Genomic DNA, 15,305 nt, shown 5'->3' on the forward strand with positions numbered 1-15,305 from the left:
CATTTACCAATCACAAGACTTTATCTACCTTTGACTTCATAAGTCAGAACTCATTGATAAATTGTTTTTTGTATTATCAAAATCAAATTGCATAAATGACGTTTCTAGTTTGTTCCATTTTGTGTTCTAGCTTCTTTGCTAGTTACATATACTAGTTTTAAAAAGTGAAAAAGATAAATGGTTTTAAATGAATCAAATTAATAAAAACCTCATAAGCAAGGGCGTTTAGTGATTTGAAATACTTGTAATTTGTAAATGAACCCATTTCGGCAATCGTTAACTTGGTTCATATACTGTTCATTTACTTACGTATGTACTTTTTTTATGTTTGTTTGTGTTCATTTGTTAAGGTTTGTATTTGTCTATCTGTTTATATTCGTTTACATACTCCTTTGTGTACATTTATGTTCGGTTTGAATTCATTTCATAATTTCCAAATTCAAATATCCATATTGAAATATATGCAATAAATCACAAACCATGATATGAGTAATTATCACAAAGAATGTACTTGAGTGTCAATGATTCTTGGCTCAGTTGGTAAATACTAGTTGGGTTAAGTGTGAGGCAAGGCGGTAACCGTAAGGGTTCGAAACATACACGTGGCAAGATTTTTGTAGGAACCTCTTGAGAGTGTCTGCCCGATTCTAACAAGTATATGTTACTAATAGAGGAGAACACCATTGTTTCAAGATTTGAACTCGAATATGATGTGTTGTATGTTGGTGATAAACCTTTTAAATTCCCCGGGTAACTGATTACGCTAAATGCATTAAAAAAAGGATGCATATGAGTGAACAATGTCTAGGCATGATTGCTACTTTGAAACATTAGAAAATAATAATCCATGGGAATTAGGAAAACAACGAATAATAGTTTAACCTTGGTTCCTGCCAAAACGCAGTAGCCGTCCTGAACACTCTGTGGCCCACACGGTCTTGTGAAGTTACAAATTACCCTTCAATTTATACTCAATTTGTTGACAGCAGAACTGGTTTGACCAATTGGCATGTTGAGTGTCCTATCCATTTTCATGAACATTTTAAAGGGGACATCCTTATTTTAACAATATGTGATTGCAATTGGCAAGTCTAACCAGTCACATTCATACGTATTTTATGATATCTACTTTAGTTTATCAAAGATTATTGCCTTTATTTTGTTGTTAAAACTTAAACGAGCAGGTTAATCGGACGAGGAACCGAACCCCTAGCTGGTTCGGTTGGGCAATTGGCATGAGATGAACCGACACTAGTTGGATCAGTTGTTTTTTTAATGAGAGGTGGTTGAACTAGCGACCCAGTTAAGTGATCAAAACAATTTCGAGTAAATTTAGGTTTTTACAGAAAATATCCTTTTTAACTTATAACATTTGACCTTGTATATCTCATACTCAAATAATGTTTACGGTATATATCTTTTATTATAACCAACATAAATATATTGAATTTGACACCAATTACTACTTGAAACTGTTTCATTGTGTGTTACCTACTAGCAATTATTGTAGCCCCTCACCCCTACTGCCAGCTCAATCGCCACTATCTTATCCACCGGTGTCGTTTACACATCCATCACTTTTGTCGTCATCACTACAACCACCACCAGGAGCGGACTTAAGAACTTTGTTCATCGGGATCATATTTTAAGTGATTTGTCTATGTAATCAAAAAAACTAGAGTTAAAATTGAGTATTTTTTGGTAATCATAACCACGAAAGGTTATGCATCGTCCAATATTTATTTATAAAAATATATATATTAGGTACTTAATTGAATTCATATTCATTTTTTTTCGCTTTTCATATTTCTTTTTTCAAATGCAACATGTATAGATTAATCTTTTCTAAGTAAGTTAAAAAATCTAAGGGGTCGATTAACAAATATTGCATATCATATAAAAAAATTGCGGGGTCCCCCATGACCACCACTTCAATTAAAACACTACGAGCCAACTTAAGAAAAATATAGCAGGTGAACACATTTTGATGCGCTTTTATTCTTTCTAAAACGATACATTTCAAGCAAACCCGTTTTGGTTATACCATGCTTTGAATCAAACTCATTTTTGACACAATGTGTTTTGTCGTTTTGACCCGAAACTTTTACCTAACTAAACGGAAAAAATAAATTGCCATACGGCTGGTTATAACAAATGTAAAGAAGATGACATATATTTATTTAGTCTTTACATTTAAGAAGTCTCTAAAATACGCAGATGAGGTCCCTTTTTTCTCGTTTCTTCTGTTCGGCGACTGACTGTCATATAGGGGTGTGCAACTTAACCGCCATAACCGTTAACCGAACCATAACCGACATAACCGAACCAATTTTAACCAATAACCGTCATAACCGATGGGTCGGTTTAATAAGTTTTTAAAAACCGCCAAATACGGGTCGGTTTTGGTTAAGGAAAATTTCAAAACCGCCATAACCGAACCGACCAATTTATTTAACCAACAATATGTTTGGGATTAACTTCCACAACATATTATTGCATTATATCATTTTAATGATTTTGGTTCTACGTTTGTAATAAAATTAAGATGAATTTCATTGTTGGATTATATAATGTCAATTTCTTTGTTTGATAATTTGGTATTAGTATTATGGATTATATACTTTGTTGTATTATGTCATATCATGTTTTTTGTAATAATTTGTGCCAAACTTTTAGACCCAATTACATTGTTTTGGTTATGGTTAACCGACCCATAACCGACCCACTATAACCTTCAAAACCGATTAACCAAAACCGCCATAACGTGTCGGTTATGGTTATGGGTTTGGCTCAAATTCGCCCCAAACCGACACATGCACACCCCTACTGCCATATGCCAACTCAATGGGCTTCAATCTGAGCCCCTACACAACTCATTATTTTTTAATATTTCAGGTCTTGTTTATACTTATTTATAGTTAAAATTCATAAATGTGCTAACATTTATGACTCATGTTTACTGTCTAGACACATAAAGATTTTACAAGTTTAGAACTTTAGTACATTCTAAATTTAAAGAACTTGATAAAGCTGATAATGATTTTTGTAGACTTGGGTAATTAGTAATTATTAACGTAGGATTAGGCATATACGCCGATCGGGTACATATATTTCATCTTCTTTTTAACGGGTAGTGTTGAAACCATGAAGTGTTCTTGATTATATGATATGCTTGCATGTTTAATTTACGTTAAATGTTGTTCGATCTATGTGAGTCTCTCATCCATTGTCTGATTTATGATTATTATGTCTTACTATGTCACATTATATTATATATGAAGAGAAAACTAGTGTTGCAGTGACTTTAGTGTTGGTCCAGTCAGTGATTGTTATGTGTTAGTGACTAAGTTTTTTTTTTAAATATCTCGAAATCTGTTTTGGTATTTATATTAGAAATTAAGTAACAAAAGTTGCAAAAATGTAAGTTGTGGTGGTATTGCTTAGTTGTTGCAACTTGCAGGTTGCGAGTTCGAACATGCTTTTAGCTGTTTTTTTTCGGTTATTTATGTTTTTTTTAATAGAAATAGACTTTTTTATTTATAGATTTTATACTAAATCAAGCAATGGAAAAGTAAGGTGATATGTGGTAAAGTTATTATAATGTATTATATTTTGTGTGGGTTTGAACTGTGTGACCGGCGCGTTGGCAACCCCTAATTTGTATATATTGTATTACTACCTTATTGGACTTTTAGTATGTTACGTAAATGATGGAAATTAATTATCGTACATTCAATGCTATATGTTCCCTATTATAGGTATAACATGATTTAGAGGTGGGCAAATAAGCCGCTTAATTGAACCGACCTAAAAATCGAACCGAAACCGAACCAGTTGGAAACCGATTATGTAGAAACCGGTTTGGAACCGATTGAAACCGTAGGTTTTGAACCGGTTTGTAATATTCTTCACCAAAACCGGTTCCAAACCGGTTAACCGAACCGAAACCGGTCAAACCGGGCAAAAACTGGCCAAAACCCCAACCGAAACCGATCGTCATTGTTCATGAAACCGGTTTCAACCCGAATTGAAACCGATCATAAATCGGTTTTGACTTTTATTGACCAACCCGAACTGATTACAACCCGAACCGATTTTAAATTTTAAACCGGTTTGTGCACCTCTAACATGATTGATATTTTGACTTACCTAACTAGGCATCTAGTGGAGAGAACATTTTATATTTACGTGTTATTGACTTTGTTATATGACAATGCAAACGAAAGTACAATTGACGGTAATCAAACACACAGTTGAACACAGTAGTTTTAAAGTTTAAACAAAAACTTTGAGTAACCGAGCTTTGATCTATACTTTCTAAAAAGGGTTAACACCAGAGCTAGTATTTTATTGATATCTTCTTCTACTTTGCCAATGACTACAAGAAGAATATAAAGAAATAATTGGGCCTGCTCAAAGTTTGGGTTATGTTCAGGCCCAATTATTTCTTTTTGAGGAGGTAGATCGAACTGCTCATGACCCCTTTCATTCATTTGGCTAAGGTGTTTAAGACCTGGGTTGTTATCATGCCCAAGTGTAATATTATTTTGTTCAGAAGTGTAATATTATTTTGTTCAGAAGGATCGGGATCAATAGGCCCTCAAGCCTTCTTATTTGTTGACTTTGTCATGTCAACAGGAAGTGAGTTTCATGAAATTTAACATGCCTAGAAATTATAATTTTCATGTGTTGAATATCATATTGACGTGCGAAAATGTATCAATGAAAACTACTACTCACAACTAAGCTTTCAATTGAAACGGATTATCCTAACTAAACTTTCCACAAACGGCAAGTGTACCGATCGCGTAGCAGCACAGTCTAATGGAAGTCCGGATGTCGAACACAAAGACACGTGAGAACGGCTCAGATAATCAACCTAATCTAAGTCCTGCCTGAATAATATATTTCTTTATCTTATTTATTTAAAACTAACATAACTATCTTAAATTAACTAACGGTGAAACTTAGCGGAACTACGATAATAAGAAAACGAACCACCTAGGTAAGATGACTTAACGAGTATAGGATGGATAAGGTGCTAACAAGTGTTTGAAACCGGCTTCTAAAGATGAACTAAGATAGATGCAATCAAAGCAACTGGGTCCCCACGGTCAGTTTTACCAGAAAACCCCAACAACGTCTACTTAGCTTTTAATTCACGGCTATTTATTTACGTACCCTAATGATTTATTACTTGGTCCGTATCAAAATCACAATCCTCACTAAGGCTTGATCTAATTACAAACCTAGGAATAGAGGGGTAATTCAATAATAAGGATAATATAACTCAACTTACAAACTAACCTAGTCGATAGCTAGAAAACCGCACGTGGTCTCGCAACGGGTAACTAAATCAACTAAAGCAGAGAGATAAGCTAACCCCTAAGGTTTGGGTCCAACTCAAAGAAGATGATTCTACTGACCTAAATGATTCAAGAAACATAAACCCTAATGGCACGCGTCTACCATAATCAATCAACACACTCAGTATTAACCGAACTAGCAATTAACGACTACTTGGGGCTCATGCAACCTAAAATACATCTAATGGAAGCAAGGTTCATGGAATAATATCACAAATTATGAACTTTACAATAACTAAACAATCAAACACGAAATCAGCACCCGAAAAGTGATAAATCAACCGTTAAACATCAAACCTAGGTGATTCTAACCAATCTAGCCAATCATAATCAATGAATGGTAGAAAATATATGTAAAAGTGATGAACATGTTCATATAAATCTGATTACAAAAGGTTTGAATGATTAAAACTCAAAAACGAACTTAAAATCGTTAAAACAATCAAAACCGACAACTGAAGGATAAAAGATAGAACCGTAAGCTTGTCCTCCTTGGTTTCTCCCTTAGAGAAGGTGTGAGATGGCTGGAAACTTGAATAAAAATCGTTCATAGGGTTTTTGGGTTTATATATATATTTAAACACCTCATTCTTAATATAAAATAGGTCAAAACAAGCCCACAAGGCCCACTAGAAGACAAAATAGACGGGGTAGCTGATTCTTGAACATTCTTGGCAGCCTTGGGGACATGCCGGATGCCGTGTAGCATGGGCATGGATGCCTGACCCGGTCGCGTAGCCCAGCCAGGTCCTGGGTGCTCGTTTCTTCGTTTTCTGACTCGTTTATCTTCAAACGCGCATATCGGCTTCATCTGAATCCCGTTTGAGCCGATTCTTTCTTCATTAAACTTGTTTTTTCGCTCTCTTCAAAATGGGACCTATCATATACACAAAAATTTAATTTCATGCAATAACAAGTTATATTCGTTAACGGTTTACGCACAAAACAACACATAAACGCTATGTGTTTTGCAACACATCACATATATTTTATACCCTTTTGTTCCCACTGGGTACCCTAAGAAAACTCCAGGTCTTACCCTTTCTTCAAACTTTATTGGAATATATTTGCATTCAAAATCGTTCCTTAATGCTTCACGTGGATTGCTCCTTGTCTTTAGCCTTAAGTTTATCACCTCCCATTTTTATCTCTTGCTTTTCTTTATATTTGTCTTTGTAATTTTTCATATGTAAGATATAAGAGAAATACATAAACTTTCTACTGATCCATTGACTTTTACATGGCATCAGAGCAGGATTAAAAAAAAAATCAACATGGCTGGAAGAGAAGAAACCAACAACGATGATGATTGGGTAGTGGACTCGGGATCCATCGAACACATTACCCACAACATTGAGATTCTTGAAAACAGGACAAGGAATTGATTCGAGACTCATGTTGTAATCCCTAACGAGGATTCCATACCTGTCGAAGGGAGAGGTGAATACACCTTATCGGGGGGAACAAGAATTAAGGATGTTCTACATGTTCCTTAATTCACCTATAACCTATTATCTGTCAGTCGATTGAGCAAGGATTTAAAGTCAGCCATAACATTCTTTCCTGATTTTTGTATCATGCAAAAACTTCAGATGAGAAACTTAATTGGTGTGGGTCAGTGTAGAAGAGGTCTATACCGAATGAGGTTGTTTGAAAATAAGAGAAAGGTGATGATGACATCCAGAGATATATGGCATAAGAGGTTGGGGCATGCTTCCGCTGAAAAGCTTGATCAAATTGATTTCCTTGGTAAATTTTCTTTCAATAATTTGTGTGATTCTTGTTCGAAGGCAAAACACACTCGACTTTCGTTTTCTAATAGTGAGACAAAAACGAATGACAGTTTTGAGTTGTTACATTGTGATATTTAGGGAAGATATCGCACCCCCTCATTTACAGGGGCAAGTTATTTTTTAACCATCATTGATGATTTTAGTAGAGCCGTTTGGGTGTTTTTACTAAGATTCAAACATGAAGCAAGCCGGTGTTTAAAGTTCTTTCATAAAATAATAAGAACACAATTCGGGAAATTGGTTAAACGAATTCGGTGTGATAACGGTGGTGAATTTACATCAAATGATATGTTAAAATTTTACAATGAAGAAGGAATCATGCTAGAAACAACTTGCCCCCACACCCCACAACAAAATGGGGTTGTGGAGCGAAAACATAGACACTTACTTGACACCGCCCGAGCTCTTAGATTTGAAGCCAATCTTCCTAAACGGTTTTGGGGAGAATGTGTGTTAACTGCAGCATACTTAATCAATCGGTTACCTTCCACCGTGATCGAAAATAAGACCCCATATGAGACAATTTTCGGATAAAAACCGGATTATAATTTCATAAAAGTTTTTGGTTGTCTTGCCTACTATAGAAGCACTGAAACTAAAGGAGACAAGTTTGAAGAAAGAGGGAGACCCGGAGTTTTTTTGGGGTTCCCTCAAGGTACAAAGGGATATAAGGTTTATGATATTCAAAATAAAAAGATCATCACTTCGAGAGACGTCAAATTCCATGAAAATAATTTTTCATTTAGAAACATGACCATTAATTTGGAAGAAACAAATTTTCTTGAAACTCCCTTCGGATGAAGAAAAGGGCCCAAAAGTAGTTGATTATGAGCACCAAGTTGATGAAGTCCAAACCCAAAATGCCACAGAGGAGTTGGGCCAGACTCCTCCCGCCGAAAGCCCAAATGAGGAAGGTCAAGAGAACATCAGCCCACTTCCAGATAATATCGAAACACATGAGATTCAATCAACCCATGATTCCTCACAAAATTAGAACATCGAACATGAAACATTGCAAGAACCGGTCAATGAACCTATTAGAGAAAAACGGAACAGAACATGACCAAGACACCTCGATGACTATGAAGTCAAATTACCCCCATCGGTCGACCATGCACAAACTCCGCCAACACAAGAGTACTCAAAGCTATATCCTTTGGCTAATTTTGTTTCTTATGAAAAGTTTTCAATATCTCACAAAGCTTTCTTGGCGGTCATTGATTCAAATAATGAGCCAAAATATTTTCATCAAGCAGTCAAGAATGATAAGTGGAGAGAAGCAATGCAGAAGGAAATACGTGCTCTTGAAGAGAACGGTACATGGATCCTTGAAAAGCTACCCAATGGAAAACGTGCTATTGACTTTAAATGGGTTCACAAGGTGAAATACAAACCAAACGGAGAGGTTGAACGATACAAGGCACGCCTTGTTGCAAAGGGTTTTACCCAAATGGAAGGAGTAGACTGTCATGACACTTTTTCTCCCGTGGCAAAGTTAGTTACCATTAGAACTCTTCTGGCGGTAGCTGTTAAAAGAAACTGGATCGTATACCAACTTGATGTAAACAATGCATTCCTACACGGAGGCCTCAATGAGGAGGTATACATGAAGATACCTCAAGGTTTTACTAAAGAAGGGGAAACAAAAGTATGCCGGCTAAGGAAATCTATTTAGGGTTTAAAACAGGCCTCAAGAAATTGGTACCAAAAAATTTTCCAACGCCTTGCTTAACCACGGTTTCACGCAATCCAAGGCTGATCACTCACTTTTTATTCAACATCAAGAAAATTTTTTTGTAGCTGCTCTTATATATGTTGATGATGTAATTTTAGTAGGCAATAACTCTACTAAAATTCAAAACGTAAAGAACGATCTTGATAAACAGTTTAGCATCAAAGACCTTGGTAACTTGAAGTATTTTCTTGGCATTGAAGTGGCTCGCACAACTAAAGGGTTGGTACTAAGCCAACGAAAATATACCTTAGACATCCTCGAAGATTACAAGGTTGTCGACCAAGCTCGTTCCCTATTGAACAAAATCACAAATTGGATAAAAGAGAGGATGAACCAAAAGTTGATGCAAGAAGGTACCGTCTCGTAATAGGAAGACTTCTCTACTTACAAGCAACTCGTCCTGACATGGCATATTCAGTGAGTGTACTCAGCCAATTCGTTGCTGACCCTAGACAGTCCCACATGGATGCCGTTTACAGAATATTACGGTATCTTAAGGCTTCACTAGGGCAAGGTATTCTCTTACCATGAGAAGGTGGATGCCATCTTACAGCATATTGTGACTCAGATTGGCTTGGATGCCCGATTACAAGAAGATCTCGAACAAGTTACCTACTCCTTCTCGGCGGAGCACCTATATCTTGGAAACGAAAAAGCAGTCAGTCGTTTCCCGCTCGTCTGCCTAAGCAGAGTATCGGTCCATGGCTGCCACCGTAAGTGAAGTTTTATGGGTCAGGTGGCTCCTAAAAGACTTGGATGTTCCCTTGATTGGACCGACCACCCTATTTTGTGACAATCAGGCAGCCCGACATATCGCCAACAATCCAGTATTCCCCGAACGAATGAAGCATGTGGAGATGAATTGTTACTTTGTCTGGGAAAGGGTAGATTCTCAAGAAGTTAAGCCGGTTCGAGTTGATACCAAGATGGAAATTGCTGATATCTTAACTAAAGGAATAGGAGCTCAACAACTTAGTTTCCTACTCGACAAGTTGGGCACTATAAACTTACATGCTCCAACTTGAGAGGGAGTATTGGAATATATATTTTCATTCAAACTCTTTCCTTAATGCTTCACGTGGATTGCTCCTTGTCTTTAGCCTTAAGTTTATCACCTCCTATTTTTATCTCTTGCTTTGCTTTATATTTGTCTTTGTAATTTCTCATATGTAAGATATAAGAGAAACACATAAACTTTCTACTGATCCATTGCCTTTTACAAACTTGTCACCTATGGTTTCGTTGCTACTATAATAAGTTAAACAACCGAAAGTTTTCATGGAGTTGTAATCCAGTTTCCGTTTGAAAAGAATTTCATAAGGGGTATCTTTACCAATTGCCATGAAAGGTAATCGGTAATGATGTAGGTGGCGGTCAAGACACACTTACCCCAAAAAATTTAGGCAACTTTGCTTCAAATCTTAGTGCCCGAGCAATTTCAATAATGTGTCTATATTTTCGTTCCACAACCCCATGTTGTTGTGGGGGGTGTGTTGTGTGGACAAGTAGTTTCAAGGAGAATTCCTTGTTCACTATAAAATTTTAACATGTCATTTAATGTAAACTCTCCACCATTGTCACACCTAATTTTTTTTACCAATTTTCCAAATTGGGTGTGCACCATTTTGTGAAAATTTATTAGCAACTCTCTCGCTTGATGTTTAAATTTTAGTAAAAACACCCAAACGGACCTACTAAAGTCGTCAATGATAGTTAAAAATTACCTTGCCCCTGAGTAGGAAGGAAACCAATATTTTTCCCAAATGTCACAATGTATAAGTTTAAAATAAATTTTAGTCTTAATGCCACCAATAGGAAAGGGTTGTTTAGTGTGTTTTTCTCTTGAACAAGAGTCACACATCTTATTGAAACGAAGATTGCTAAGAAAATCAATTTGTGAAAGCTTGTCACTGGAAGCGTGTCCTAACCTTTTTGTGCCAAGTGTCAATGGTTGTCATCATGGCTTTTCTTTCTTTCCTAGTCATCCGCATCCGATATAAACCATTTTTGCATTCGCTCGCACCAATCAAGCTCCTAGTGTGAAGTTTCCGCATAACGCAAAAATCGGGAAAAAAGGTTATTGCAGTTTGCAGATCTTTGCTTAAACGACTAACCGATAATAGGTTACAAGTGAATTTGGGAATGTGTAAGACATCTTCTATTTCCGTTCCTCCTGGTAAAAAACATTCCACTCTTCCTTCAACGGGTATAGAATTCCCGTTAGGAATGACAACTGGAATTTAAATCTTGTTTTTGGTTATGTTTTGGAGTATCTCGGGTTGTAAGTGATATGCTCGGTCAAACCCAAGTCTATCACCCAATCATCAGGACTGGAATTGTTAGGGCTGGTTTTGTTTGGATTTTTATGGTGGCATGGTTGTAACAACTGAGAGGGTAAGCTGTTTTCCAAAGTTTTTTCTTGGTAGAGCATCGTGTGTGCTTGCTTTGATACCATCTAAAAAGGGTTAACACCAGAGGTAGTATTTTATTGATATCTTCTATTACTTGCCAATTTTTACAAGAAGAATATCAATACAAGAATGGAAAAAACGTAAAAGGAAAAAAACCAAAAGCATGGCTAATAATGAGGAAAGTCAAAGGAGCAGATCATTGAGTTATTGAATCACAAGAGAGAAATAAGGAAGAAAAATATTTTTTTTTCAATATACTTCTTAAAGGAAAAGTATTCAAACATAAAAAACCTTACAGAACTTAAACTCTAGATCCTTTCTTAATTATAGGCACATAGAATTGAATTTAAGCTGGAAACAACATACCTTTTCTTATACGTAGATAGAATTGATTTTAAGTTAAGAAAGGATAAATTTAAATAGTTCTTAAAATAAAATAAAAATCGAAAAAGCGATATATGTGTAGTCCACTCTGTGGGCGTGTCTGCCTCTAACCCGACTATATGTAACTACCCATTTTTGTGGATGGACTGCCCCTATGGCCCATGGGTTGCGAGTATCGCACACTTCTGTATTAACCCAATCTGAAGTGTCCCACCTACCACCCTTCTCAAATATCGAGCCCATTAGAAGGTCCCAGAAGGAGCTCGAGGACGCTCATGTGTCATCCCCCCTCTAAAAAGCTACCTACATACGAGATCAGTCATCCTGGACTGCTCCTGTCTGGCACATTGTGGAGCTCTCCTCTCGTTCATTAACATTAAGCCCAAAACACATTGGTGATTTAAGACGCATGACATTCCTTATAAACCAAGAATCTCTCATGTGCACTGTCGATGTGGGATTGGCATAGGGTGTTATACAATCGGTAAGCCAAAAGTTCGATACAATATTCGTACTATACCGTACATCCATACCTATCATGAAGCATCCAAATATTGGTATCGAAAAAAATATCAAATTAAATGATAAATGAAGTAGTATTAAATAGATTAAGAAGTTTTGTTGGGCTATATTACTATTCACCCAATGTTTATTGTTATTAACTAGCAAGATAAATCCTCCCACGCGTTGTTCTCTATGGTAAAGACAAGAGGAATCCAAAAATATAGTCACAACTCTAGAAACATGAAATAACAAAATTTGGATCAAATCGTAAAACACTATCGTAGAAAAGAATAACCTTGCTGTAACAATGAAAGAAGAAATAAAAGAAAAACTAAAGAAACTTTTACTAACTTGTTCGTCTATGCCTAGACGATTATCTAGCGCAACTCCATTATGACTAAAATTACATCGAAACTTAGATAAAAATAAACACATCTCAGTGGTATACTCGAAGTTAAGGCTGTCACTTTACCCGAAACCCAACCCGAGAAAACCCGTACTCGAACCCGAATGAACCCGACCCAAGAAACCCAAACCCGAGAAAAGGCTAACCCGAACTGAAGTAATTCAGGTTGGTTCTTGGGTCCGAATTCTAGATTTCGGGTCAATCCGAAAAACCCGAATATACTTATAGTTTTAAAAACATACAAATTTTTTAGGTATTATAGGCTAAGCCTTAGATGCTGACGTTATCAAAAAATTGTTCAAATTGATTGTTCTCGTTCCACCGATTATGAATCTATTATTTACTAATGTTTCTATACATACTGGAGACGATTTTGCCGGTCTTGTTTATTATGGTTGAATTTTATTAAGTTTTACTCTTTTTAGGATATTTTATCGGTGTTTTGTTATTGGTTTATTTATATTACGAGTAAAGAGGGATATATTACTGTAGGTTCCCAGCCGGATCTACACAGGAGTATCTCGTAACACGAGGGTGCGGAATCCCCTACGTATATGATACGAGTGTTTACACGAGTAATACGTAAATAACACAAGAACACGTAAACACAAATGAACACTTGTTATATTACGATGTAGAGAACCAAACACACCAAACAAGTATCACGATACGTTACAAAACAAAACTGTCAAGTCTAGTTATAACATGGCCGAAGTTAGGCTTATATTAAGCGACAACTTCGCCTAACACCCTAGGCGAAGTTGTCCCTAACTTCGCTACTAGACAAGTTCGCCAAAGCCATAAACCAAACCAACACGTTCAACAAAACATAAGATCAATGTAACGATTACAGACACAATAGACACGAGATAAATGAACTACTGCCATCAAGCAGCAACAGATTCCCCCTTGGCAGTAGCTTCATATCTCTAACACCTTTGCCATGTCTTGTAATCCAAAAAGCACGTACCCTCCGTCTTCAAGCATGAACGCCCTGTCTCACACAAACTGAGACCACCCATTGGTATTTCTTTGCTTCGTCTTTCCAAGCAGGTATATAAAAGGTCTTCTTATCATTTAGTATATGCAAATCAGCTTGAGACAAGTTAACCAAGTGCATTGGACCATACACTCTCAAGATCTCTTGTTCATCTTGGTCTTCCATCACGGCTTCGGTAGTCTGGCAGTCAACATACCACCACTTAAGATCCTTCAACACATTCTGAGGCATAATCTTCATTGGAACCTCTTTCAAACAACGAATCGGCTTGTACTTCATCACCATCCTGGGCTTGCCATCAGCCCGCATTCCCCGTTACTTATCTTCAGTCAACTTCCCCTTTTGAGGCTTCAATAACTCAAAACTTTTCTCCTTAAAACTTTCCTTCCACACAATCTTTCCAACCCATCTCGCAAAATCATCATCACTTCTATTAATCAACCTTAACCGAGCTAAATCCTTCACTTCACACTCAGGCAACGTATTGAGCGATTTCAACCTCTTAGTAAAGTACTGAATCCCATCATATCTTTTCACGACAAACAACTTTAACTGATCATCATACAACTAACAATTAATCCCTTTCTTCGATTCAGCATAACCCTTGATATTATAACCTTTCTTGAACATCGCAGGTACCACTGGCTTCTTTGTTTTGAAGAACCACTGAGCACATCCTTCTTTCCACCTTGGTTGTTCCTCCCACTCAGGATCACCCGACACATTATCACCTTGAACCAAACTCTCTTGACCAACATTAGGAATGCCATGTTCAACACTGTCATCAAGTATCTCACATTCCTCTAACCCACTATCGATCTCTATATGTTCACCAATTTTCTCAATCTCACTAATAGTCAGCACATCATCACCCATATCATCCTCATCATCTACAACCATGGTCTCACCACCTGCACTACCCGATGGAGCAGTAAACTCCCCCTAAGATGTGGAAGCCCCAAGAGTTTGCTTAGTTCTTGGCAGCTCACCACCTGCATCTTTCGATGCATTGGGATCATCAGCATCTATGTCCTGTCTTTTCTTCGTTCTCAACTCATCACCTTTGCATCTAGTCCCCCCATGAGATGCCAAGAACTGTTTCAAAGCATCAAAGAGTTTACCATGTTCGATAAGAAGTGATGACTGAATTTGGTTCTCAGCCACGAGCCGTTGAATAGCTTGTGCCTGAATGAGATTTATCCGTGTCTGCTCAGCAACAACTCTTTCAAGAGCAACAATCCGCTCAGAATCCAACAAGGTAGTATCAAAATCAAAGTTCATGTGAGAAATATCCTGAGCATAAGGTGGTGGAATTCCCAAGCTTACTGGAATATTAGGCGTATACTGTATAGTAACTGTGGGTGAAATAGAGACAGATAACCCGACAGTTGCTACCAGGGTGGACTCAACAAACCTAGCAACCACCTCCGATGGAGTAATAGAGGGAGGTGGTAAGGAAACAATCTCTGGTGTTGACATCTGTACCGTAGAGTGAGCAATGGATGGTGCTGAAAACACCAACGTTGGTACACTAGAGGTTACTGGTAACTGATCAGGTGAAGTTGAAGGTAGCATTGACATACCAGATAACAGTGGTGGAGCAAAATGAACAACACTCTAACTTTCACCCGCTCTAGCCTTCTTTGATCTCCAAACTAAGGTATATAACTCCTCCTCATAATCTGACTCATTGTCATCTGAATCCT

The sequence above is a fragment of the Bidens hawaiensis genome, unplaced genomic scaffold, assembly GCF_021521415.1.
Source record: "Bidens hawaiensis isolate Kalapana, Puna unplaced genomic scaffold, B.hawaiensis_p1.1 tig00041287_1, whole genome shotgun sequence".
In the NCBI taxonomy this organism is placed as follows: Eukaryota; Viridiplantae; Streptophyta; class Magnoliopsida; order Asterales; family Asteraceae; genus Bidens; species Bidens hawaiensis.